The sequence below is a fragment of the Leguminivora glycinivorella genome, chromosome 17, assembly GCF_023078275.1.
Source record: "Leguminivora glycinivorella isolate SPB_JAAS2020 chromosome 17, LegGlyc_1.1, whole genome shotgun sequence".
Taxonomy (NCBI): domain Eukaryota; kingdom Metazoa; phylum Arthropoda; class Insecta; order Lepidoptera; family Tortricidae; genus Leguminivora; species Leguminivora glycinivorella.
The window spans coordinates 17,641,908-17,669,427 of NC_062987.1; the positions used below are offsets into that span (position 1 = coordinate 17,641,908).

The 27,520-nt window shown below is 40.7% G+C and overlaps 1 protein-coding gene and 1 non-coding gene across 3 annotated transcripts in view; both read left to right on the top strand.

Moving 5' to 3' along the window:
- LOC125235527 (mitogen-activated protein kinase kinase kinase 11) overlaps positions 1 to 27,520 on the top strand; it is a 149,825-nt gene that overhangs the window by 62,877 nt on the left and 59,428 nt on the right. The window lies entirely within an intron of this gene.
- Trnad-auc lies at positions 18,939 to 19,011 on the top strand. Its single transcript has one exon. It is a non-coding gene; the product is annotated as a tRNA-Asp (tRNA).

Sequence of the window (27,520 nt, forward strand, 5' to 3'; positions counted from 1 at the left end):
TCACTGTAATCAGTTCCGTTCTTGACTAGCCGCCAGCTAACCGTTATTCAGAATGACGTCAACTGTTTATTTACAACTTTTACACTACGGGTGAAAGACCATTCGTCGAAACTATCATGGTATGACTCATATCCACACTTTTACATCTTCATAGGGAATGAATCACTACGGAAGCTGCTTTCCATTTGACAAATATTACATTAAAATATCATAACATCCTATATTCTTTTAGTTTCCATATAGACTTACAACTTTTTTCTACTAAGATACAAGTTTATATGCTAAACATTAGCACTTCGTTAATAGTCTGTGGTTAATTTAAATCTTTCTTAATGCCTATAATCAGTTTCGGTGCAATGAGTCATAATGGTTTAGTTTAAATTGGCAAACAGTTGAATGAAACTAGTTTTGAATGGTATAATTGCCTGGTGATCTTTATTAAATGAAATCTATTGCCTTCAAATAATTTACCTTAGACTGCTGGCAAAATTCAAATTATGTCGTCATCATTCAGATTTTTTATAAATAGTTTATTTTGAAAAAATAAAATGAAATATTTATTTTTCAAGTAGGCATTACAATGCGCATATGAACGTCAAATAAAGCTACTCCGGCTCTAACCCTACGCCTCAGCCTCGAGAAGATTTCAGTCCCCCCTCAGTTGGAGGAGGGTATCCAACTATCCACTATGGGACCGGCAATAAACTCGGCGGCTCACTTCTTTTCAAAACATTACACCTTATAATTAACATGCATTAAATAACAAAATACAATTTAGCATGCAAAAGTATTCATCAAAAAATATTAACAGACTAACAAATTGTATAATTCTTATTTGATATAATGATATTTTTTTCTAACTTTATAGAAATTCAAATAAATAAATTGTATAACAAGGACGCTTGACGTCCATTCCGATTAGGTTAGAACGTCCCCTCAGGACATGCGTCACCTGTGTGGTTAGGATGGTCCCTTCAAAAAAGCTAAATCTTTTGCTAAGCTCATCATAATAATTTTACGAAATAGACCCCAAATGATAAACCAATCAGAAATGTTGTTATATCAAACGTTTTATACCAAAAAAAGTTATACTAATCATTACACACACATCAAAAAATATTAACAGACTTCAAAATTCAATTCAAGGAAGGACATGCAATGGTCCCCAAAAGGCTCATCATAATAATTTTAGACCCCGATAAACCAATCAGCAATTTTTGGCACCCTTCAACGAACCAAAGGGTTTTGAAAGTTTTTGTTTTAGTTCCCTTTTTGCCATTTACCCTTTTCATAATATATCTACATTGTTCCCTTTAGCATATCATGACCTTTTATCCCAGTATAGCCCCGCGAAAGTTAGTTTTTGTACGTGCAATTATTTACGCAATACAAAACGCGATCGTCACCATGACTCTCGGTTTCTGGGACCGTTAGTGGCCAACGGCCGAGACTTCGCAAATATTGTATGACGCTTGCAAATTTGCCTACGCACGAAACGGTATTTCACTAAGTTGAGTTATGTAATTTATACTAAATAAACTTTCATGCAACGGAAGAACGGAACGTATGTGTAAATCATTGTTTAGTTAGCTTTTCGCTCTAGGCCACTTCTTCTCTGTAGTCCAGTGTAGACTAGAACTAATTTACCACTGTTTGAGCCCTTTCTAAAGAGGTACCTAACGGGAAGTTACTATAGGTTTAAATGTTTTAAAGTATTGATATAAGTACTTACGCCTCCGAAATCTATGATTTTTTTATTGTACCTAATCATCTTCTAAGTACTGCGAGTAGACCAAAGGACAGCTGGACAGCAGAAATTCAATTATTCTTCTTTTTATAGTTAAATTCTTTGCTATCATAAATTCATGTCTCATGTTTACCGTTTTAAACTTTAAATATTTCTTGTGAAAACCTGATTCGTTAACTATTTGACACTGATTTGTATGCAACATGCGATGTGTATAAATATTATGCCCAGTCCTGGCATTTGATCAGTGTTTTCCTTCCTCTGGCATACTGTCGACTAATTTAATGCCAAATTCTCCTTGTTCTCAGAAATCTTGTACCAACTTGGTATTGGTACATATAAACCTTAATTTATTATTCTTAATTTGTTAATCAATGAACTGTAAATCACAATTCAAACTTTTTAAAAGCCCAGCTGTGTTTGTTTGCGTCTGCATTCTACTAGTACCTACTAAAACTCAAAGCATCTCAAAAACAATATCGAAATAGTCTCCCTATCCTCTTCCAACATTATTAAAGTAAAAGAGACAATTTGAAAAGTATACGCGCTTCTAACGGTACAGCCTTGGCCTCCCGTGCCATGCGCCGCCCGGCACCCGCGTCGCGTGCGAAATGTCAGCGCAGACGTTGCCTGTACGGTCTAAACCGTCCTACCTACAATACAACTTGTAAGCGCTTACGTCCTTTTAGATTAGAGGGCTAGGTTAGTCCTTGATGAACTGAAAAGTCTTATGACCTGGACGATAGACTGTGGTTCGGTAATTGTGTTGCATTAGGGAACAGCTGTTTATTAGTTACGTTGACCTCATTCGAAGGACACCTTAATGTCAATATGTTAGTATTTCATCATATAGAGTGCCAGGAAGCTGTTGGGGTTCCCTGCTCACATTAGAAGAAACTGTTCTTTTCTCTAAGAACTAGAAAATGGGAAAACGCTGGATGCTGCTACGCGCGTAGCACTATGAAATCGTTGGCTGTGAAAACTACTGCGTTCGACGTTTTGTACAAATAAATTGTTCGGATTAATTCCTTTTCAACACTCCTGACCTGAATACATATGATATGTGTGTCCAAGTGACATTAACATATTTTTCACCACACCAACGGGTAAAGGCTTACTTTGCTATTCTAAAACAGATAGCAAAATTGCAATTTATCCACAAGAGAGCAAAGTAATTTCATACAAACTTTTACTTGATGTCTTAAGCTGGCTCATAGAATTTACCTATTAAATGATGATTTTGAATCATAAATATTGAATAAATCGACGGATTCGATTTAGTTAGATGTTTTATAGTCAGTATTTTGTTCGTGCTGGTGTGGTGAAAATTTTTGTGTTTCACTCGGTGGCAAAGTTTGTTTAACCTTCGTGCCTTGAAACCCTCGCAACGCACAAGATTCCACTTTTGAACCACTATTTCAATATTGGAATCTTTCGCTTGCTCGGGTATCAATATTGGCACGTACGGTTAAACAACAACTTTGCCCCTTGTAAAACAAATAACTATTGTTATAGGCAATTTGTCACACTCATAATTTGCTAAAGTTGAACCAAAGAGAATCGAGTATTATAGAGAGTTACTGTCGAAGTAGAATGTGTAATCACAGTGCATAGACTGCCATCTCTTGACACAGGCTTAAAACTTTTGAACCTCAGTTTTGACAATTTGGCCCATATTCTTAGCTTGATATGTGTTAAAATGTCAAATATTAATATTAGCGCCATCTAGCTGAGCGTACTCCAAAGGTGTAATGCCATCTAGTCCACCGTACCTTTTTCTGTATGGTACTGAGGTACGATTTTTTCTTAGACTTTATCTGTCTATACGGAGTTATATATGACTTTGGTTGAACCTACTGTAGATAACCTAACCACAGAATTAAAATTTTGCAAAAACCCCCGACATAGTGGACCGATTTTCATGAAACATGGCTAAGAACAGTCCCGACTAACTCAGCGTTCGGGAGCTACGATGCCACAGACAGACACACGCACACAGACAGACATACAGACACGTCAAACTTATAACTAGCATCTAGCGTACTGGTTTACAATAATATTCCCGTAATTCTCATGTAGGTAAAACTTTTTGCTATGAGTCAGCCCAGTACGGTAACAACTTGTATTTAAATATTTATTGGTCTGACATTTAAAACTAATTAAACAAACCAACCGCATACAGCTATCAGCAATCGGCTTAAAAGTCTTAAAACCGAATGTCGGTCAAATTCCACGGTTATTTGTATGACTCCCGCCATAAACCTTAAAGTACGTGTGACGAACTCAATTGGTTGCAGTTGCCCAACTAAAACTTGTTCTGGGATCATTGTCGTCGCTTAGCAAAATAGCAAAGTATCGTCTTTGGGAAAACCAGTAAAAACAGCATACATTTCTGATAGAAAATTCCTTGCACTTGTTCTGTTAGGAACTGAATCTTTCCGTGCTCTGAGAATCGGTCTTTGCTCATTTAGTTCAGTATAGGATCGGCAACGCGAGCGGTTTGGATCAAGAACGAGTGTGTGTCTGCGCCGACCGAGAGCGAGAGCTACTTAGCAGAGCAACAAAAAAAAGTCAAGTTTTCGTTACTTTTTCGGCCCGGAATGTTACTATCTGTTGACTATTCATATCTTTTTGACACTATTTGGTCCCATTCGTTCTGATCTTTCCGACCGCAGTGGTCACTGATCTGTCTGAACTAAATGAGCAAAATACCTAAAAGAGCGAACTAGTTCGTGGGAGCGATTGAACGAGATCGGAGCGCTCCGATCAACGAACGAAAAGTTTCACCAATTGATGTATCCCTCTGAACACCGTCCACTCCATCTGCTTCTACAAATAGTAGTAGAAGTATATATTTTCCTCGGCCATGTCCCTATCCCTATTGTCACTGTTTGACTGGTTCAGCTCAGAAGATAACGATGAAAATAAAAATGCAAAACTAGCGAAGATTTGGCATTCTCATTCATCAGCTTAGCTGAAAAAAATATACAATTTACAAAATCCATCCATCCGGATAGAAAGGCGTACAAAATGCTTGCCATTTCTCCAACTTTCAAAGATACGATAAAGTCTTATATTAACTAACCTCATACGTGATAAATCGTTGCTAAAACAGCTAAGTACTCCAGAACATAAAGCCGTAGTAAAAAACCGATCGGAATGCGTTGGTTACATCCGATTCGAGTCACTTCAATACTGCAATAAACTTTAAAAGCTTCTACTTAAAGTTGCCTTTACTTTGCCCGTACACTTGTTTACGTCGAAGATACTGTCGAAACGTGCCCCATAAGGTGTGCACTAAGCGGTCACTTGTACCGTCAACATTATTAACTCGTTGTCACCCTTATCGCAACAACATAAGGTACACTTATGGTCTGTCTTGCTTTGTACTGTCGTCAAAAATATAAAAGCGGCCAAAGTGCTCACAATTAACTGGACACGCCTCTATTGTCAAGGCTGGACATATATTTTTGAGCACCACGTCAGATCCGATATATCTGAAGGCGGGTGCACGAGACGAATGCAGACAATTAGCCATTCAACTTGAAGAGTTGCTCCCGCACGCTCCTGCAATTCCATATTGAATATGTTGACATTTGATTTAGGAACGGTCAAGAATTTCCGTTATTATTTTTGATTGATGTGGAATAATGTGGATGCTTTCGCATGTAGCTGTTATGTTGTTTTTTCTTGTTGCAAATGTGTAAGAATGACATATCCTAATGTAATTTCTTTTATTTACAGGTAAGTTCCCGTTCGACCAGCAAAAGCGAATGATCAGAATCGAAATCTGGTAAAAAGAATGTTGTAGTGTTCACAATTTCACTACAACAAAATAATTAAGAAATATGCATCTCTGTCCTCAATTGCAGTCTTGACATTTTGCCCAAATTTTGACTTGATTTCTCTCAAATCAGGTTTTTATATTGCAACGATTTGCATTCTAAAGCTCAATTAAATTAAACGAACCTCTTTGTTTCAAGTTTATTTCAACGGATGTCGAGTTAATGTCAATTTGCCTTAAAAGAGCGGCCTGTTTCGGTTGCAGCCAAATGGAGACGAATTTATTGCCCTACCGCGCCTTAACGACGTGTCTAGTGACACTTGGATAGTTTCAATGCAGTTTAAGTATCGTCAGTATAGTGAATCAGATGAAATCTTATCTGTAATCCCCATTTCTGCAATAATAAACATAAAAACTGTAACGGACGTCATACTCTTTTAAGAAATAACATGGTGTCTTCTTTAGCTTTTGAAGTTACTGCTATAGCCTACGTCTGGCCCATCGACAATTGTTTTTTTTTTGCGATTTTCAAATCACTGTCACAACTCACCCCATCACAATAGTTGTAAGATAAATCATGACAATTGTAAAGCAGCTACCTATACTTCATAAAATAAAAAGTTCATTTCTATCGATTACAAATATCAAAAAGGTTAATAGGGACAACTGAACAAGCAATGGTCTAAAGTATTTGACAGACCTTCACGAAATTGCTACAGCCAATCCCATACTTTTGGTAACGTCAATAACGCCACTTACAATACTGATTATGCTTATACTGTGGCCCTTGGTATGAAGCTGTGAAGAAAGCCAGATGAAACCCGAGATTTATTGCACGGGAGCACAATTAAGATAAGGAACTATATAAGGCTTAATCGACACCGCACCCGCACTGACCGTGGATTCTTAAGCCGGCTACACACTCGTCAGCCATTGGGACGTTACTGGGATTTGAGCCTTGATTGGCTATAGCAGTTGTGGTGAAACTTTTTTCATTGGGGGCCAAAATTTGGCCATTAAGGGCCAGATTTACACCAAAACGGCATTTTTACTAGGTGCTGGCCATATTAAACACTATTTTGAAGAATCTGTGGCAGGCCGGATAAAATCGTCTCGGGGGCCGGACGTGGCACGCGGGCCGTACTTTGCCCACCACTGGCGTATATACTACAGATTCCTTTATTTCTTATTAAAAACATTTGGGTGTGAGAACTTAAACAGCCAGCTTAACATGAAAACAAGATCCCTAACTACTAGTATAGGTATTACATGGTCCAAGATCAAAACTATACTGGTCCAGGTGAAGCGAATCTTATTTATTAACGGGAAAGTTATAGTCCTAAGCTTTCGACAATTTTGATTTTGACCAACTACAGAACAGACCCCATTATTGTATTTCACAGGCACCTACAACTTGAAAGCCTCCGCCACACATAAAGCGTTTTGATAGCGTAGCGTTAGCGGAGCGCAATGATAGCGGTGCGGTTCCGCCGCAATCCGCGCTCGTTAGTTCCCGCCGGCGTCCGCTGGGCGCAACGCCAGCGTTCGTCCGGCGCACCGCTATTGTTGCGCTCGGCTACCGCTCCGCCTACGCTATCAAAACGCGCATGTGTGGCCGAGCTTTAATTGTACAACTTTAATAGTAGAAAAAAAATCAGCAGAATTACCGTACTTTTCTCGTGTTTTCGATCCATGACATATACTGTGAAGTGACACTTATTAGGATCGAAAAATCTCTTCTGATACTGAGTAGAAATACATTTTCTAAAACTTAAAAACATGTAGTACACAACTTTAACTAAAATGACCCACTTGCGCTGATAAACGCTGACCGCACAAACAAATCCTTCGCTCGTAAACCCGACGACGTAAAATTAATCGCCCGTTTTATCGCGCGTTTGTCGCGGCGGCGATTAATAAAATCACCGAGCTTTTGCTAATCTCTTCCGTCGGTCGTTTACTTGAAAACTGCCCTCTATTATACTATAGTAAATATAATTGCCAAATTTCCTTGTCATAAATCATTTTTGTACAAGCCTTTGTTGATAGTAGCGCGTTTCTTTGCTGTCATCATTGATTATACTTATGGGTTAACCTAAATAAATTTTATAAATTGTTTGTTCCTGTTGTAATTTTAAAACCTCCTGTACCGAAATTTAGACAGGAAACTTTAGCATATATATTTTTATCTGTGTCTATACTTCTTGTCTAAAATGCACTTATATGTGTTTGGAATCTAAAACCTTTCTAGTCGATTAAGGTTTTGGTGAATATAAATAAATATGAATTCAGCCAATATTGAAGCTGCCCATCTTAGGATAGGTTAGGGTAGCCTATTCACCCGTGGTGAAATGTCTCCGATCCTAGTGCGCCCTAACGGCAAATAGGGTGAAACCACAGAATATATAATAGTACAAGTACAGAAGGCTTACTCCTTTGATGTTCACAAAATGCCGCCATTCTAAATTCTTATACCTACATTAACGAACGGACCGCACGCGCGCAGCCGACATTGAGTTCTAATGCGCCGCGCGAAGGTCGTCACCATTGAATGGGCCGCGAATTCGCGGCCGCCGGCATGTACTTGTAGCTCGGCGAAAGAATCGCTAAGTGAGCCGCCCCTGGTGAAACGACGGAGTTTAGGAAGCAAGACCAAGTTTTCCACCTATAGAAAGTGGAAAGAAGCGACGAGAAATATCGCGTGTAACTGCATTCCCATTCCATCTTCCTATATGTTAGAATGGCAGGAAGGTTAAAATCGCTAAATAACATTTCAAAGCGCAGCATGCCTATTGACATGGGCATAGACAAGGCAAGGACGTTCACATCGCGAGCGTTGATCTTGCAATCTCGTTACATTACGGTTTCTCGGAAACGGAGTCAACGTCTCGCCGCGACACTTTTTGTTCACTGGACACGTGTACACTATTCAGCAGGTCTATGATATTTGCAATTTTATCAATTATCTACGTGGATAAAACATCCGCCAGGTCCTGGTAAGTATCTCAGTGTGAGAGTGACAGGTGTCTTTATCCACGTTGATAAGTGATAAAATTGTAAGCATAATAGTCCGGCTGAATAGGTATATTTGGGTGCGCTTGTTTTGTTCACTTTGTAACGGGTTGATGCCCAGACTTGTTCGAAAAAATGTTTTACTTGGTAGGAATAACGGCGTAAGGTGTAAAATGTGTTTATGTTATTGATCTTTTTTTGCATACTGGTGACAGTTTTTGACTCGAGTGCATTATGAAAACTTATGTTTGCGTATTTGACAAAATTTAGCATATTAGCTTGTCTATGATATGATATGATACTGCGATACTGCGAGTAAATGCCGCCAGTATCCTGGGTACAATGCCTCAAGGGCCTATTTTAGACATTAGCTAGCTTTTAAGTTTAGTCTTAGTTTCTTATATAATTATGTAAATATGTTCATGTAAATAAAGATATTTCCTTCAATAGATATTTAATATTAAATATTTTTCTTATATATGATGATGCTCACGGTGTCTCCCTATTACCTAAGGCAGCGTTTCCACTTATGCGTCGCGTGTCTCGGGGCGCGCAAGGGGCGTCCGCGCCACGCCGCTTAAGTGTAATTCAAAAAACGTCTCCTCAGTACATTTTGTATAGGAAAGACGTAAGACGCGCCCCAGGTGGCGTGGCGGCGGCGGGGCGCGCGCCGCGCCGCTTGGCGGCGCGCCTTACGTCCTTCCTATACAAAATGTACTGAGGAGACGCTTTTTGAATTACACTCAGGTGGCGTGGCGCGGACGCCCTTTGCGCGCCCCGAGACACGCGATGCATAAGTGGGAACGCTGCCTTACGTCCTTCCTATACAAAATGTACTGAGGAGACGCTTTTTGAATTACACTCAGGTGGCGTGGCGCGGACGCCCTTTGTGCGCCCCGAGACACGCGACGCATAAGTGGGAACGCTGCCTTAAGCGTCGCGTGTCTCGGGGTGCGCAACGGACGTCTCCGCCACGCCGCCTGAATGTAATTCAAAAAACCGCCACCTGGGGCGCGTCTTACGTCCTTCCTATACAAAATGTACTGAGGAGACGTTTTTTGAATTACATTCAGGCGGCGTGGCGGAGACGTCCGTTGCGCGCCCCGAGACATGCGTCTTATGAGTGTGGATGGTCCCTAAGGCGTAAGCTTCCAGGGCAAAGATGGGATAGTACCTACTAAGATTAGTTTTCGAACTAAAGAAAACCTGATAGCAGACTTATATAAATAACCTAGGCGTTTATCAGAAGCCTAGAAGTAGAAGCCCTAGAGGATAAGTAAGGGTCGCGTGTCCGGACCAGTCTGTCCGGTTGATTCGCTTCCCGTCCGACTGGGTCCGGGTTCAATTTGCAAGATTGTTTGTGTAAGGTCAGGGAAATGTAAATTACCAGCCTTCTAAAAAACTTCCTGGGACTTGTGTTTCGGTTGAGAGAAACGCTTTGATTGTTGACGCGAATTGTTGATATTGTTAATGTAAACCGTTTTTAGGGTTCCGTACCATAAAGGTGAAAACGCAACCCTATGGTGGTTCTGTCCGTCTATTTGTTAACTTAAGTGCCATTTTAGCAGTAGTCATACTCATTGTTATATAGACATACATAACATATGCCAATCTGTTAGTATTTATGTCGAAGGTCGTATTGTCAAGTCGTGTTTTCCGTAATTTCTGCTTTGTCTTGTTGAGTTTTTGTGTCGCGGCAATTTTTTACCAACTTACCGAAACTATCTAATTTCAGAATTTGGGTCCCCCAATTAGCAAATGATGTTAACAAAAAATTAACTCGCTGTCAGTTTTGTGACGACAATTATGCATAAAATCTGTCTAAAAATTTACTTTTTTCACATTCCGAATGTAGATTATCGCTTATAGTTTATGTAATTAACACAAAAACAATATTTTTATTGAAATTTCATGCTTAATTATCGTGACATAACTGACAGTGAGTTAATGTTTGTTAGCAACTTACGCTAATTGGGGTCCCAAATTCTGAAAATGCCCATATAGAATAGAGGAAGTCGCGAGCAGAAAAGGCAGTGAAGTGAAGTATGTGAAGTTCTATGTCGACATAGTTATTATGCTTTATTTGCAAAAAATGAATTTCGGTTGTGCTCACTTCTAGCAAAAGGATCTTTTTATGACTATTCAAGAGGGCGCTGTTATTCTGTTGTATTTGGTGACAGATTAGTACCTATGTATAGTATGAAGAAAGTAGTTATAGTGAAATTCCGCAACTTGGCGTGGTCATATATTTCTGCCATTTCTGGTCAGGCTTTTATTTGCACTACGGACTTACGTCTGCGTCTACATCAACTCAACTAAGATGATTTATTATAACCACATTCTTGAATTAGCTCATACTTGAGCCTCATCGTTTACGGCGAGCGTTTCTCAAGCTCACCCGATTACGGCCATTGCGAGCTAAAACTGGTCTGGGATCGTTTTGAAATTCTTCCCAGTCTGTTTAGACGGACCAGATCGGCTAATAAGAAACGGCTGTGATTGTTTTTACCATATTAGATCATGGTTTAGTCTCGACTATTTAATTAACTTTTACTATGATGATTGAAAAGAGATAAAGAAGATATGTAGGTATATTCATTTACGTCACACTGGGAAAACGTTCAGATATCGCTGGTGCGAGGAAGCCTTAATATAACTGTACGCCCTCGGTATAGTATACCCAACTGGTGTGAAGAGGCGTAGGATAGGACAGAATGGCGATCTCTTTTGTCAGAGGCCAAGATCCTTTTTGGGTCGCTGAGCCAGTGAAGTAAGTACGTCACACAAGGCCCTATGAAACGGTGAAAAATATTCAGTTCGTTCAATCATTATCACAGTTTGTTAACTCACAATGTTCTAAAATTATGTTTTGGCTCTTAACATGCTACTTTTGGTACATTTTTGCATCTTTCTATTGTGTTTGTTTTGTTACATAGTATTTATACAGCAAGTTATAATATCCGACAAACACTAGCGCCTCCCGGCAGTAGGGGCGGATTTCCGCCTGATTGCAAATCGTATAATATTTGCATCAGACTCGCTCGAGCGAGATATTTTGCCCGTGACTTTTTGTCACGTACGAATGCAAATAACACGGGTACGGTGGCAACTTTTTTTTTTTAATCAGGGGTGAACTACAAAAAAGGAAGGGAAAAACCTGGCTAACGAAACTTGTCAGAAAAAAAACTATGACAAAGGTAGTTTAATTACTATCCGTTTTTAAAACGAGAACTTGTTGCGTCCCTGGTCAAACTGGAAAACATACATGAATCTGCATGAATAGTGCTAATATCACTAAAACTCTTTTTTTTTGGGCATGGGCAGTCATGTAAAAATACAAGAATTTCTGTTAAAAACTGCAGTGCCTATCTGTCTATAACGTTAGTCAACTAAAAAGACCCCTACGATAAAGAGAATAATATGTTATCTTGGAATCTGTCACGTACAAACTAAGGTCGACCTTACTTCTAGAAGAATAGTAAATTAAAAACCGAATAAATTATAAATTGAAATAGAATGAATCCTTTGCAGGATTACGATATAGCGAGAGAGATAGTCAAAAAGGCGCCTATGCCTAGATGACCTACTTGTAAAAACCGAATACTTATCCTAGTTTATACACGTATTTATGACGAAAACATTAAACACCCAAAGCGATCCGTTAGTGGCTCGATAAACGAAAACTCGTGACCGTTCCACTGTTTAGTGCTTTAAAAGTTAACGACGACAGAATGTAAACTGGCATCGTGTGTGTTATTCCAGCTGGTTCAGCGAGCGCGAGTCTCTTAGGGACCGACCCCACTCCGCGTGCCAACCAAACATCGCTCTTACGCTAGTATGAAGACGTTTTTTGAATTACATTCAGGGGCCGGCGCACGTCCGTTCCGAGACGCATGTCCTTAGGTGCGGAACGGATGAATGTAATTCAAAAAACGTCTCCGTCAGTACATTTTACTAGGAAGGACGTAAGACGCGCCCCAGGTGGCGTGGCCAATTTTCTTTTGATATTGGCGACTGTCAATATTGTCTTCTTGGCTAAATCTTGGGCCGTAATACTTAGATTCAGGACACGCAAAAATCTGCAGACCCATGGTCGCTAAATTAAGACCCGCCGTTAGTAGTTCCTTGTTATCAACTCATTACAGCTCACAAAGGCGGATCCAGCTTTGTGCTGAGGTGGAGTTCTCTTGGTAAAATTAAACGCTCAACCCCGAGAGCAGCTCCAGGGCGTGGTTAAATCCTAAACACATTACACAACCCATGCAGGCTCTAGGGGAGAGGGTTCATGACTCCCGCTCTCGACAGCTCACCGATGAATACTTTTATTAGATTTATCTTCGCAGTGGTTTCACTCTTGACTGGTCGTGGTCATAATAACTTTATGCTGTCGCAGAGCTCTCTAATACTGGTTCACCTCATTCTACTAGCTTGGTAAACTGTCAGAATAACAATTTATTACCTACTTACCTGTTGTTTACTGTGGCGTAATGGATTCATAAATGTGTCGATACGATTATTTGATGGCCGGTAGCTTGATATTGATGTTATCTATAGTTTTAAGAGTAAACTCGTTGGGTGGACGACATTCGAAAAACTGCAGGGCACCTCTGGATGGGACTAGCACAAGACCGGGATAAGGGAAAATACCCAAACTACGTGACCATATTTGTCCCATTTTTTGTGTAGTTTGGGTACAATGGGTACGTTTCCTAAGTGGCGTAAGCAGTGGGCGATTGAACTGCCGAAATGATGACGTGTAACCCAGGGACCGGACAACCCCTTCCGCGCTACAAGCCTTTCATTGGGAATCCCTAACGTAAGGACGACCCAATCGAGAGACTCTCCCTTTCGAACTGCAAGCCCATTCATTTGACTAGCCCTTACAAAAAACTAAGCAAAACAATAAAGCTAGCCCTGTGCATTGGCTTAGCGCTATCCGATACGGCTTGCAAGCCTTTAATAAGGGTTACCCTTATTTTAAGCGCTATTTATAAGGCTTTCCCTTTTGTTAAAGCGTAGTCGAGCCTTGCGTAAAAGAGACAGGATTATGAATCTGAGCTATTGTAAGAACAGGAAGGAAAATGCGCTGTTGCCACTCCGCACTATGCGCCCCATTTTTAATTTTGCAACGAAACATGTTTTCGTTGGATAAAAGTAGAACACGGCTAGAAATTATTTTTAATGAACTGGGAGACAAGGAAGTGATGGATCGCCTGATGGTAAATGATCATCGTCGCCCATAGATCAGTATGTACGTTCGTACGTATGAATGTATGTAGGTATGTATGAATGTATGTAGGTATGTATGTATGAATATAATTATGTAAATATTTATGTATGCATGTAAATATACAGTGTTGGGCGAAAATCAATACAATTAACCATTAACATTACACATTGAAAACGTATTTGCCAACATAAAAACAAGCCGTTTTCGTCATCCAACTCGCCTTGATGAGTTAATTGGGTGAGCAGTTCCTATGATAGAGCTGATGCTGAACCCTGGCTTTTCCCAGGGGAACGCGGGTTTGGTTTGAGATAGGCAAGCGCTGTTTTCGTCATCGGACTTGTTTTGATGAGTACTTGAGTGAGCAGTAACCAAGGTAGAGCTGATGCTGAACCCTGGCTATTCCTAGGGGAACGCGGGTTTGGAGTAACATAGGCAAGCGCTGTTTTCGTCATCGGACTTGTCTTGATGAGTACTTGTGTGAGCAGTAACCAAGGTAGAGCTGATGCTGAACCCTGGCTACTCCTAAGGGAACTCGGGTTTCGTGCAACATAGGCAAACGCTGTTTTCTTCATCGGACTTGTATTGATGAGTACTTGAGTGAGCAGTAACCAAGGTAGAGCTGATGCTGAACCCTGGCTATTCCTAAGGGAACTCGGGTTTCGTGCAACATAGGCAAACGCTGTTTTCGTCATCGGACTGGTCTTGATGAGTACTTGAGTGAGCAGTAACCAAGGTAGAGCTGATGCTGAACCCTGGCTTTTCCCAGGGGAACGCGGGTTTGGTGTAACATAGGCAAGCGCTGTTTTCGTCATCGGACTTGTTTTGATGAGTACTTGAGTGAGCAGTAACCAAGGTAGAGCTGATGCTGAACCCTGGCTACTCCTAAGGGAACTCGGGTTTCGTGCAACATAGGCAAACGCTGTTTTCTTCATCGGACTTGTATTGATGAGTACTTGAGTGAGCAGTAACCAAGGTAGAGCTGATGCTGAACCCTGGCTATTCCTAAGGGAACTCGGGTTTCGTGCAACATAGGCAAACGCTGTTTTCGTCATCGGACTTGTCTTGACGAAGACTTGGGTGCGCAATAGCCAAGACAGCGTTGTAGCTGAGCCCTGGCGGTATCTAGGGCAACTCTGGTTTCGGTGCATTATAATATAGAAATATTTCATGCAATGTCAAGTTAGGCATAAAACATAATATTAACTGAACAAAAATCCTACCAGAAGTGAATTTAATCAAGTAGTTAGAACAAATTTATTAATTTGCCATACATAAAACACTTTATTTATGTCTAAAAAAAATACGTATGTATATCCATTTGAATATCAAAATTAAGTACAATCGATTTCACTAATAGTAACTGAAACCTGGCTGTACCTAGCAGCCAGGTTTCAGCATCAGCTCTATCTCGGGTACAGCTCACCCAAATCTCATTAAGGCAAGTCCAATGACGAAAACAGCGTTTGCCTGTGTTACACTAAACCCGAGTTCCCCTAGGTGCAAACAGAGTTCAGCATCAGCTACACTTCGGGTACTGCTCACTCAAGTATTCATCAAGACAAGTCTGATGACGAAAACAGCGTTTGCCTGTGTTACACTAAACCCGAGTTCCCCTAGGTGCAGCCAGGGTTCAGCATCAGCTGGACTTTGGGTATTGCTCACTTGAGTAGTCATCAAGACAAGTCCGATGACGAAAACAGCGTTTGCCTGTGTTACACTAAACCCGAGTTCCCCTAGGTGCAGCCAGGGTTCTGCATCAGCTGGACTTTGGGTATTGCTCACTCGAGTACTGATCAAGACAAGTCCGATGACGAAAACAGCGTTTGCCTGTGTTACACTAAACCCGATTTCCCCTAAGTGCAGCCAGGGTTCAGCATCAACTGGACTTCGGGTACTGCTCACCCGAGTAATCATCAAGACAAGTCCGATGACGAAAACAGCGTTTGCCTGCGTTACACTAAACCCGAGTTCCCATAGGTGCAGCCAGGGTTCAGCATGAGCTGGACTTTGGGTACTGCTCACTCGAGTACTCATCAAGACAAGTCCGATGACGAAAACAGCGTTTGCCTGTGTTACACTAAACCCGAGTTCCCCTAGATGCAGCCAGGGTTCAGCATCAGCTGGACTTCGGGTACTGCTCACTCGAGTACTCATCAAGACAAGTCCGATGACGAAAACAGCGTTTGCCTGTGTTACACTAAACCCGAGTTCCCCTAGATGCAGCCAGGGTTCAGCATCAGCTGGACTTCGGGTACTGCTCACTCGAGTACTCATCAAGACAAGTCCGATGACGAAAACAGCGTTTGCCTGTGTTTCACTAAACCCGAGTTCCCCTAGGTGCAGCCAAGGTTCAGCATCAGCTGGACTTCGGGTACTGCTCACTCGAGTACTCATCAAGATAAGTCCGATGACGAAAACAGCGTTTGCCTGTGTTACACTAAACCCGAGTTCCCATAGGTGCAGCCAGGGTTCAGCATCAGCTGGACTTTGGGTACTGCTCACTCGAGTACTCATCAAGACAAGTCCGATGACGAAAACAGCGTTTGCCTGTGTTACACTAAACCCGAGTTCCCCTAGATGCAGCCAGGGTTCAGCATCAGCTGGACTTCGGGTACTGCTCACTCGAGTACTCATCAAGACAAGTCCGATGACGAAAACAGCGTTTGCCTGTGTTACACTAAACCCGAGTTCCCCTAGATGCAGCCAGGGTTCAGCATCAGCTGGACTTCGGGTACTGCTCACTCGAGTACTCATCAAGACAAGTCCGATGACGAAAACAGCGTTTGCCTGTGTTTCACTAAACCCGAGTTCCCCTAGGTGCAGCCAAGGTTCAGCATCAGCTGGACTTCGGGTACTGCTCACTCGAGTACTCATCAAGACAAGTCCGATAACGAAAACAGCGTTTGCCTGTGTTACACTAAACCCGAGTTCCCCTAGGTGCAGCCAGGGTTCAGCATCAGCTGGACTTCGGGTACTGCTCACTCGAGTACTCATCAAGACAAGTCCGATGTCGAAACCAGCGTTTGCCTGTGTTACACTAAACCCGAGTTCCCCTAGGTACAGCCAGGGTTCAGCATCAGCTGGACTTCGGGTACTGCTCACTCGAGTACTCATCAAGACAAGTCCGATGACGAAATCAGCGTTTGCCTGTATTACACTAAACCCGAGTTCCCCTAGGTGCAGCCAGGGTTCAGCATCAGCTAGACATCGGGTACTCATCAAGACAAGTCCGATAAAAAAAACCGGCCAAGAGCGCTCAGTGTAGGGTTCCGAAGTTTTCCATATGTTTCTCAAAAACTACTGAACCTATCAAGTTCAAAACAATTTTCCTAGAAAGTCTTTACAAAGTTCTACTTTTGTGATTTTTTTCATATTTTTTAAACTTGTGGTTCAAAAGTTAGAGGGGGGGGACGCACTTTTTTCCTTTAGGAGCGATTATTTCCGAAAATATTAATATTATCAAAAAGCAATCTTAGTAAACCCTTTATTCATTCTTAAATACCTATCCAACAATATATCACACGTTGGGGTTGGAATGAAAAATATTATCAGCCCCCACTTTACATGTAGGGGGTACCCAAATTTTTTTTTCCATTTTTTATTTTTGCACTCTGTTGGCGTGATTGATATACATATTGGGACCAAATTTCAGCTTTCTAGTTCTAACGGTTACTGAGATTATCCGCGGATGGACGGACGGACGGACAGACAGACATGGCGAAACTATAAGGGTTCCTAGTTGACTACGGAACCCTAAAAAGCAGCGTTTGCCTGTGTTACACCTGAGCAAAGAAGGAGCCTATCATAACTATAAGTATTTGGTATTGAAAATTGAACCTTATTTTATCTACAGCCGTTTCCATCAAACAGAAACGCGCAAATATCACACACAGTACCACCGTAGGTAACGATCGTATGTTATTTCGTTCGGAGTAATGTGTGCTTTATGAGCGAGGTACAGGATTTAAACTCGCACGATATGCTATAAGGGAAAGCAAATAAAACCCAGTATAAGGCTTACCCTTATGGCGTTAGGCTGAGCCGATGATAAGGGTTTTGAAAGGGTATTGGGCTATTTTAGGTAAGCGCTTTCGTTAGGGCTTTAAAAGCAAAATGAAAGGGTATCGCGTCAAAAGGGTAGGGTAAGTTAAGCCTAACGAAATACCCATACAAAACCCCGTATAAGGGATAGCGGGCCGGTCCCTGGTGTAACCTACATTTATTAACTACTAGCTTTTGCCCGCGGCATCGCTTGCGTTAGAAAGAGACAAAAAGTAGCTTATGTCACTCTCCATCCCTTCAAATATCTCCACTTAAAAAATCGCATCAATTCATCGCTCCGTTTTGCCGTGAAAGACAGACAAATAAACAGACACACACACACTTTCCCATTTATACCTAATATTAGTAGGTATGGCTGTATGGCAAAACAGGATATTCTTATTATAGATAGATAACAACTTAACAGACATTTAATTATGATTATTATGAATAATAAACATTAAATGTTAATTATTTCATTGATAAACGAAAAACATTAATAACCGCAATGTCTTATTAATAAAAACGTGGCGTCTACTGCAATAATAAAGTGTCTGACTAATCATCAAATAATGTTCACAATTATTATAATCCCATATTGTAATGTATCATGAAATTATCTTCAGCAACTCGATTGTAAGATCTCATTTACACGTTGCGAGAGGGATATGGAATCTTGAGCGTTGCGTGGGTTTCAAGGCACGTAGGTTAAAAACCAATTTTGCTACCGAGTGAAACACAAAAATTTTAACCACACCAACACGAGAAAAATATGAAATGAAATCAAATCCATCGATTTATTAAACATTTATGATTCAAAATCATCATTTAAATGTCAATTCTAGTAGTAGCCAGCTTTGGGAATCAAGTTAAAATTTTAACTTCTGATTAGCAGAAACGTCTGCAATCGATGCCACTAGGCTTAGAATAAATTTAAAAGTGGAAAATGTCTGCCTTGCGTGAGACTTGAACTCACGGCCTTTGGATCGATACTCCAACGCTCTGCCAACTGAGCCACCAAGACTTCAACCAAGCCAGCGAAATTTTCCACTACTAAGGTCAACTCGCCCACGCTACGGGTCCCATTGACCTTAGTAGTGGAAAATTTCGCTGGCTTGGTTGAAGTCTTGGTGGCTCAGTTGGCAGAGCGTTGGAGTATCGATCCAAAGGCCGTGAGTTCAAGTCTCACCCAAGGCAGACATTTTCCACTTTTAAATTTATTCTAAGTTAAAATTTGTATGAAATTACTTTGCACTCTTGTGGATAAAATGCAACTTTGTCATTCGTTTTTGAAATATCAAGATGTGATCTTGTAACATTTTTATCCCTTCTTTTGGCCTCACAAGCACGGTTAAAATTTTTCGCCGTGTATTAGTTTAGGTGTAATGCGATTTTAGATTCATTGCTGCATTGCGGATTTATGAGGTCACCGTCACCTCATCAATCCCCAATGGAACTAAAATCGCATTTTACTTGCTCGCGCCGTCTAAATGAGCGTTAATGGCTATTTTGACATTCTCTCTAGTTCTAAAATAAAAGATCTGCTTTAGCATTAAAGTGTCATTAAGTCTCATTATCCATTAGCCTAGAGGTAATTTAGCGTGGGTGGTCGGGCGCCGGCGCCTAGACAACCGCAACTTTGTATTAAATAAAAAATGTGTTAAGTTATTATTACTGGCTACGGAATTTAATATGTTCTAAGAAACTATTAGCGAATTAAAGGCCTAATCAAATTTCATCAATTAATCACGTCTACACATTTTCCGTGAGAAACGTTTCATTTTACTTTGCGAAGTCATAATTTACTTGAACTTAATTTACTTTACTTGAATTTAATTATCCAGTAATTTAGGAAACTCTACGCCTAGATTTATATATCTTTTTTAAACCGTATTTGTAAATGGCTGCTTGTTTTCTAAATACTAAAAAACGCAACCGTGGTATAAATAGATATCTACACATGGATGATATAGTCTTCGTAAAATACCAAATGTGCCTCAAGATAGGTATATCTTGAGGCACATTTGGTATTTTACGAAGACTATATCATCCATGTGTAGATATCTATTCCTAAAGTGATGCTAAAGTCTAATCTATGTCTTTCCACTCATCTCGGTCTTACGCGTGTAACTTACTGATACAATCCGCACGCCCTCCGATATAAAGCCTCCGCCACACATAAAGCGTTTTGATAGCGTAGCGTTAGCGGAGCGGAATGCGCGCGCATTCCGTTCGCAATCCGCGCGCATTACGCTCGCAATCCGCTCTCGTTAGTTCCCGCCAGCGTTCGTCCGGCGGACGGGGCGGACCGCTATCATTGCGCTCCGCTAACGCTCCGCCTACGCTCTCAAAACGCTCATGTGTGGCCGAGCTTTAAACGAGACGAGACAATGTCGGATCACATTGCTACGTAGCAATATTGGGGTTCTATTCTACCAAAGGTAAGATAATTACTTGATTATTAACAATAACAACCCTAGATAGTAGAAAGGGATGTGTAGAAAGTGTACTTTTTGTACGTAGTACTATTTATTCTGCGGTGCGGATCTGCATCCAATGTGAAGAGAAGACACTTGCCACCTGGCGCGCCACTCAGATTAATTGGCGTCTGGGTGCGTACGCCGCGTACATTTTTAACAAATAGGTACATACGTACAAGGGCGGCTAAGTACTTCGCCGAGTGCTTTGTTCTGTCATACACGGTGTTGCTGTAAGTTGATAATTTGAACACGTTAAACAGTCAACATTCTGAAACTTCCTGCCCCGCACAGCTAAAATGTGGAATGAATTGTCGCCTGCGGTATAATTTCCGGACCGATACGACCTTCAAATCTTCAAGAAAAGAGCGTACACCCATCTTAAAGGCCGGCAACGCACCTCCAACACCTCTGGTATTTCGGGCGTGATACTCTGCAGCCGGACCACCACGCTTTATTGTGCTCAGATTACCATGGTGGAATGTACCTCTGACATACCCCTTGTACCTCGTCGGAAATTGCATGTACCTCAGTAGTTTGCCAGAAATATGCATTTAAAAGGGGTCCGGCTGGGGAGTACTACTCCCCAGCCGGACCACGGCTGTACCCGCTCATATCACTGACTTCAAGATATAATTTAACTATCACAAGAATGTACCTGTTACATACCCGTGAATAAATTGTTTATTCCTTTTAAAAAGTGGCCTTATACATTATTTTTCACACATTAAAATTTTTGGTTATCGCGGTTAGTACGCGATTTCGTTAGCGCCTGAAATATGTGAATAGCAATGTTTTGCGTTTATATGAAATTGCGGAAAAATCTCATAAGGTATTACATCGACTTAAATTCAATTGTATATTTAGTATACATAATATATGTAATATTTATTACAGTATAATCTTTGTGTTATAACTTTCACATCATAAATATGTATATTATACCTAGGACATTATTAGTGTTATTACACGGATTGATAAAGTTCCACGATAAAAGTCAAGAGAACTAACTATCTGTGTCTGTCACATAAACAAATGCCCGTACTGTGACTCGAGCCTGGAGCATCGGCTTAGAAGGAATTACCAACTAGACCAGACGCGTCATCAAATATAATGACGCCTTTCAATTCTGGAATATTATGCGGTACGGTCGAAAAACTGTACACGAAGTTAATTAAGAGTTAATTATTGCCGAGTTAATTACTTATTCATACTTCTACTTGCGTAATTACAGTATTCCTGACGGCTCATCGGAGCCTGGGGTTCACTTTGACAATCCTAATCCTAAGATTTGGCGTAGGCACTAGTTTTAGGAAAGCCACAGTCATTTTGACCTTCCAACGAGAAGGTAACTAGGCCTTATTGGGATTTGTCAGGTTTCCTCACGATGTTTTCCTTCACCAAAAAGCAACCGGCAAATATGAAATGACAAATATCAACATTTCGCACATAAATTCCGAAAAACTCATCGGTACGAGTCGGGTTTCGAACCCGCGACCTCCGTATAATATGTATGAATTAAGTAATATATATGAAAACCAAACCTGTCACATGTCAAGGGTTTGACATAATAGTTAATCGTTATTGATAATTGCGAAATTATATTTGTACACAATAAACATTGCATTTTTATTTCAATTGAAACTTTGATACTTACCTACGCTACTACGATTAGTTACCCACCCTACATATGTTAAAAGTGTTTTGTATTGAAAGGCGTCATTGATGACGGGTCAGTCAGGGGCCCATTTCTCGAAGCTACAAGTTACAATTTTACAAGTAGTCAATGTCTGGGGCCCGTTTCTCGAAAGGTACAAGCCTTGTATTACAAGTGCGCGAACTGTCAAATCGTATGGGTTGTCATGGAAACACAGTTGTAATACAAGCCTTGTACCTTTCGAGAAACGGGCCCCGGGTATGACAAGTTCACTTGTAACTTTCAGTTTTGAGAAATGGGCCCTCCAGGTACATAGTTGGTAATGACCCTGCCTTCTAAGCCAGTGCTCCAGGCTCGAATCGCAGTACGGGCATTTGTTTATGTGGCAAGCACAATAGTTATTTGTTATACAAGGGGGCAAAGTTGTATTTTAACGCCGAGTGTGGAATTGAAAAACGAGCAAATGAAAGGATTCTATAGTTGAACCACGAGCGAAGCGAGTGGTTCGAGAATAGAATCCTGAACTTGCGAGTTTTTTTAACACACGAGAAGTAAAATACATTTGCACCCGAGTGTAACACAAAACTTTTCCCCTCACTATAGCGAGGAAACTACAACTCAAAAAAATGCGTTTATCACTGCTTCCAGTAGTTCCACAGGTGGTAAATCATCTTTATTACTAGATTCACCTACTTTTATCAATTTTAAAGCAGTTAAAACTTAACTTAACTTAAGTTAGCTTTCTTCCCGTGGGTGTCGTAGAAGGCGACTGTGGGATATGGGGCAAATTGTGGCGTAGGCGAGAGGCTGGCAACCTGTCACTGCAATGTCACAGTTTCGTTTTCTTTCAACCCCTTATTTGCCAAGAGTGGCACTGAAACTTGAGAAGTTTCATGTGCTCTGCTTACCCCTTCATGGGATACAGGCGTGATAGTATGTAAAGCAGTTAAATTGACTTTATTCAAGGTGAAATTACTTTACCCACTAGTGGATAAAATGCGTTTTTACCCGCTGGTATTAAAGGACAAAACACGTGTTTCCGAGCTAGTGAGGGGAAAATATATTTGTTCACGAGTTCTCTTGACTTTTACTTACGTTAGCAACTTATTATTAATCTGTGCTTTTACCGTGGAACTTTATCAATCCGTGTAATAACACTAATAATGTCCTAGGTATAATATACATATTTATGATGTGAAAGTTATAACACAAAGATTATACTGTAATAAATATTACATATATTATGTATACTAAATATACAATTGAATTTAAGTCGATGTAATACCTTATGAGATAAAACTATGGAAACGGATTAAATCGCGTATAATGAATTTAAAATACATCCCGACGTTTCAAACTCTTTACAGCGTTCGTGGTTACCTTATGAGATTTTTCCGCAATTTCATATAAACGCACAACATTGCTATTCACATATTTCAGGCGCTAACGAAATCGCGTACTAACCGCGATAACAAAAAATTTTAATGTGTGAAAAATAATGTATAAGGCCACTTTTTAAAAGGAATAAACAATTTATTCACGGGTATGTAACAGGTACATTCTTGTGATAGTTAAATTATATCTTGAAGTCAGTGATATGAGCGGGTACAGCCGTGGTCCGGCTGGGGAGTAGTACTCCCCAGCCGGACCCCTTTTAAATGCATATTTCTGGCAAACTACTGAGGTACATGCAATTTCCGACGAGGTACAAGGGGTATGTCAGAGGTACATTCCACCATGGTAATCTGAGCACAATAAAGCGTGGTGGTCCGGCTGCAGAGTATCACGCGTATTTCGGGTGTCCATGGGCGGCAGTGATCGCTTACCATCAGGCGACCTGTCTGCTCGTTTGCCTCCTATCCCATAAAAAAACATAATATTTTAGCTCTTGAATTACTTGACTGAAAATTGTCAGACGTATTTTTGCGTTCTTAATCCAATCCAATTCAATACTTTCATCAGTTTTCCACGACAGTCCACAGTAAAACGTTGAGGCGTATAAATTTCGCTTCTACTGAAAGGCAGGCAAATGTGGCAAGGATTGATCGCCACTTTTATATAGGGCAACAAACGCCTATTACTTTATTAGGGCGAACTTTCTCAAACGGCGAAACAACAGGAAGGCCCCATCACCGTTCGCGACGTTGACAAACGACTTGTAAGTGACCGGCCACACCAGAGCGTCGCGTGTCTCGGGGCGCGCAAAGGACGACCGCGCCACGCCGCCTCAGTGTAATTCAAAAAACGTCTCCTCAGTACATTTTGTATAGGAAGGACGTAAGACGCGCCCCAGGTGGCGTGGCGGCGGCGTGGCGCGCGCCGCGCCGCTTGGCGGCGCGCCTTACGTCCTTCCTATACAAAATGTACTGAGGAGACGCTTTTTGAATTACACTCAGGTGGCGTGGCGCCGACGTCCGTTGCGCACCCCGAGACACGCGACGCTCTGATGTGGCCGGTGCCTAACTGTGTGAGGCCTGAGTGCACGCTCAGGGCCTGTAGCCGAATGGCATTGTTACGACGCGAAACGAAAACGAAACGCCGCGAAAGGTAGTCTGGCTCTATCGCGCCAATACGCAAGACCGATAGAGATAGATAAGATATCTACGAGCGTTTCTTTTCGTGAGCGTCAATTCGGCTACGCATGCAGGTTGGGCGCGCAGAGGGACTGAGCGTGCAGCGTTCATATCAAATAACCTAACCACAAAATTAAAATTTTGAAAAAACCCCCGACCGCGACATAGTAAACCGATTTTCATGAAACATGGCTAAGAACAATCCCGACTAACTCAGCTTTCAGACAAAAAAACTAAATCTAAATCGGTTCATCCGTTCGGGAGCTACTATACCACAGACAGACACACACACAGACAGACAGACAGACACGTCAAACTTATAACACCCCGTCGTTTTTGCGTCGGGGGTTAAAAAATGAAGCTCATACAAGTGTTCTGACTCGACGCTGTGTAGGGTGGACTACTCGCCCGCCCCGCTGCGAACACCGCCGAATGCTCCGCTCCGAACATCCACTCAGGCCTTGCACTAACGCGATGAGGAAACGAGTTTCGGACTTTTATTGTTACGCGTGATATGCCTTGTTTTGGGACTATTTGCTACTATTCCGTACAATGTAGATAAATAAACGTTTAATAGTTATTTGTTATACAAGAGTGCAAAATTGTATTTTAACGCCGAGTGTGGAATTGAAAAAAAGCAAGCGAAAGGGTTCTATAGTTGAACCACGATCGAAGCGAGTGGTTCGAGAATAGAATCCTGAACTTGCGAGTTTTTCAACACACGAGAAGTGAAATACATTTGCACCCGAGTGTAACACAAAACTTTTCCCCTCACTATAGCGAGGAAAGTACAACGTAAAACACGCGTTTATCACAGCTTCCAGTAGTTCCACAGGTGGTAAAAAATCTTCATCACTAGATTAACCCACTTTTATCAATTTTAATGCAGAATGTTTGCCTCAATTCAAGGTCAAATTACTTTATCCACTAGTGGATAAAATGCGTTTTTACCCGCTGTTATTAAAGGACAAAACACGTGTTTCCGAGCTAGTGAGGGGAAAAAATACCTTACTACTGACCAGCCCCGGTTTCGCACGAGTATTTTACAAATCAATCTTCCTCTTGAATCACTCACACAACATACATAAAAACGACATCTATAAAAAAAAACACATTAAAATGCGTTGCGTACTTTTTAAAATTCTAAGATTTAACATACATAGGGACAGACGGACAGCGGGAAGTCTTTGTTTTATACATACAATTGTAGTGATAAAGGCAGACTGTGTAGTCTGTGTGTCCGAACAATTCCGACTTATAAATGGGTCCTAAATTATGGTTATTATGATTTCAAAATGACAATGGGTTTTCCGAGCGATGATAGCAAACAAGTATAATAGAACTTGATTAGTTTTTGAGAGATAGCAGAGTATCACATTTTCAACGGCGAATTCGATAAGAAGAGCCTTGGGTTTTTGGCAAAGTATTTTTTATTCTTTTAACTCATATGACTTCTTCATTGCCATGACTTATTTCTTGTTTATTTTCGTCTTAAAATGTAAGCTTTCTTAGTCTTTCTTTTTAAAGGGAAGCTTTAATATACCATATTTTTTCCTACCTGGGTAACTTAATCCAGAATAATCTCGTGCCCGGTGAAACCATTAAATTTTTACAAAGTTTCGAACTGTAAGTCCTTGGAAATTCGAGTGCCATTAAAAAGAACTTTAGCTTTGGGTAACTTTTCACATAGCGTTAAATTAAGACTTTATTTAAATAAACAGTTGCTAACCTATGAATTAATTTGGGAAATCCATTTTTTTTGTTTACCTACTTTAGTGTGCAAAACTTGTATTAAATTATTATTCCGTAAAACATACGGGCATATACTCGAAAGCTGTCAAAAAGACTGCTTGAAAAGAATGTGCGTAAGTATTTCATTCATGAAAATGTTTTGGAATCCAAATGGAGCACTGCATTGGAAATATTGGAATCAAAATAAATGAAGCGCGCTTGGAATGCTGTAGAAACGAGATATGCTATAGGCTTTCATGGATAAAGGGGTGCTATGGAAACAGTAACATAAATACTGACAAAAATACACATTTCCACATGTTTTCACAAAAAATATCATGTCTGTCATAAATTAACACCCAACAGGGGGCCGATTTTTGAATCTCACGGCGTTCGAATTCAGAAAATTGTCACTGAAAATAATAGGCAATTCACCGTTTTCAACCGGTATTTTAGTGACAGTGAGACTCAAAAATCGGCCCCCAGGAATTCAATTAAATGTTGTGGATATTTTATTAATAACGAAATTAAAAACTTGTAAAGTATATTAAATATTTTACTATCAATTTCAACCAACCCGGGCAACCCGGCTGCCGGTCGTACACATGACGTTATAAAACAACTTGTAAAGTTTATCCAGTGACATATTGGCAAACGACGGACGACGGCAACATGAAATTGTCCACATGAAAGTGCCCATAAATGCCCCTCCGTTGCTGTAAAAATATATTAAAACGGACATCGGGGCTTCGGATATAAGTCATATATTTTTACTGCGGTGGTGGTAACAATTTTGAATTTATATCTTACTTGCATATGAGTCCCTTAGCTTCAAATTTGGATTAACGTACAGTCAACCAATTAGAATCCTAATAGGCCACTCTAGAACCCTGTCGTATTGACACCGTGCTTTATTTGCTATAGAAGTCAGTTTGACTTTTACTGTGAAAGGGTTCTACAGTGGCCTGGGATTCAGATTGGTTGACTGCTCTACAATCTCAGGGGATATCTAATTAACTACCCTATTATATTCGGCTTAATAGGTGCTTAATTTGCAAGTAAATACATTGATATACACGCTGATTGAAGAGCCTGGAATTCGATGATATACGTCAAATCACTTGTGTTGCATTGCGTGCCAACCGTGCCACAGATACTAATACTATTTTGTATACGCACTACGCAGGGCCTTTTTCATGTAACTTGTTTGCAATGTGTACATATTTACATTTCAAATGTCATTTATCATACTCCCATGAATATAAATG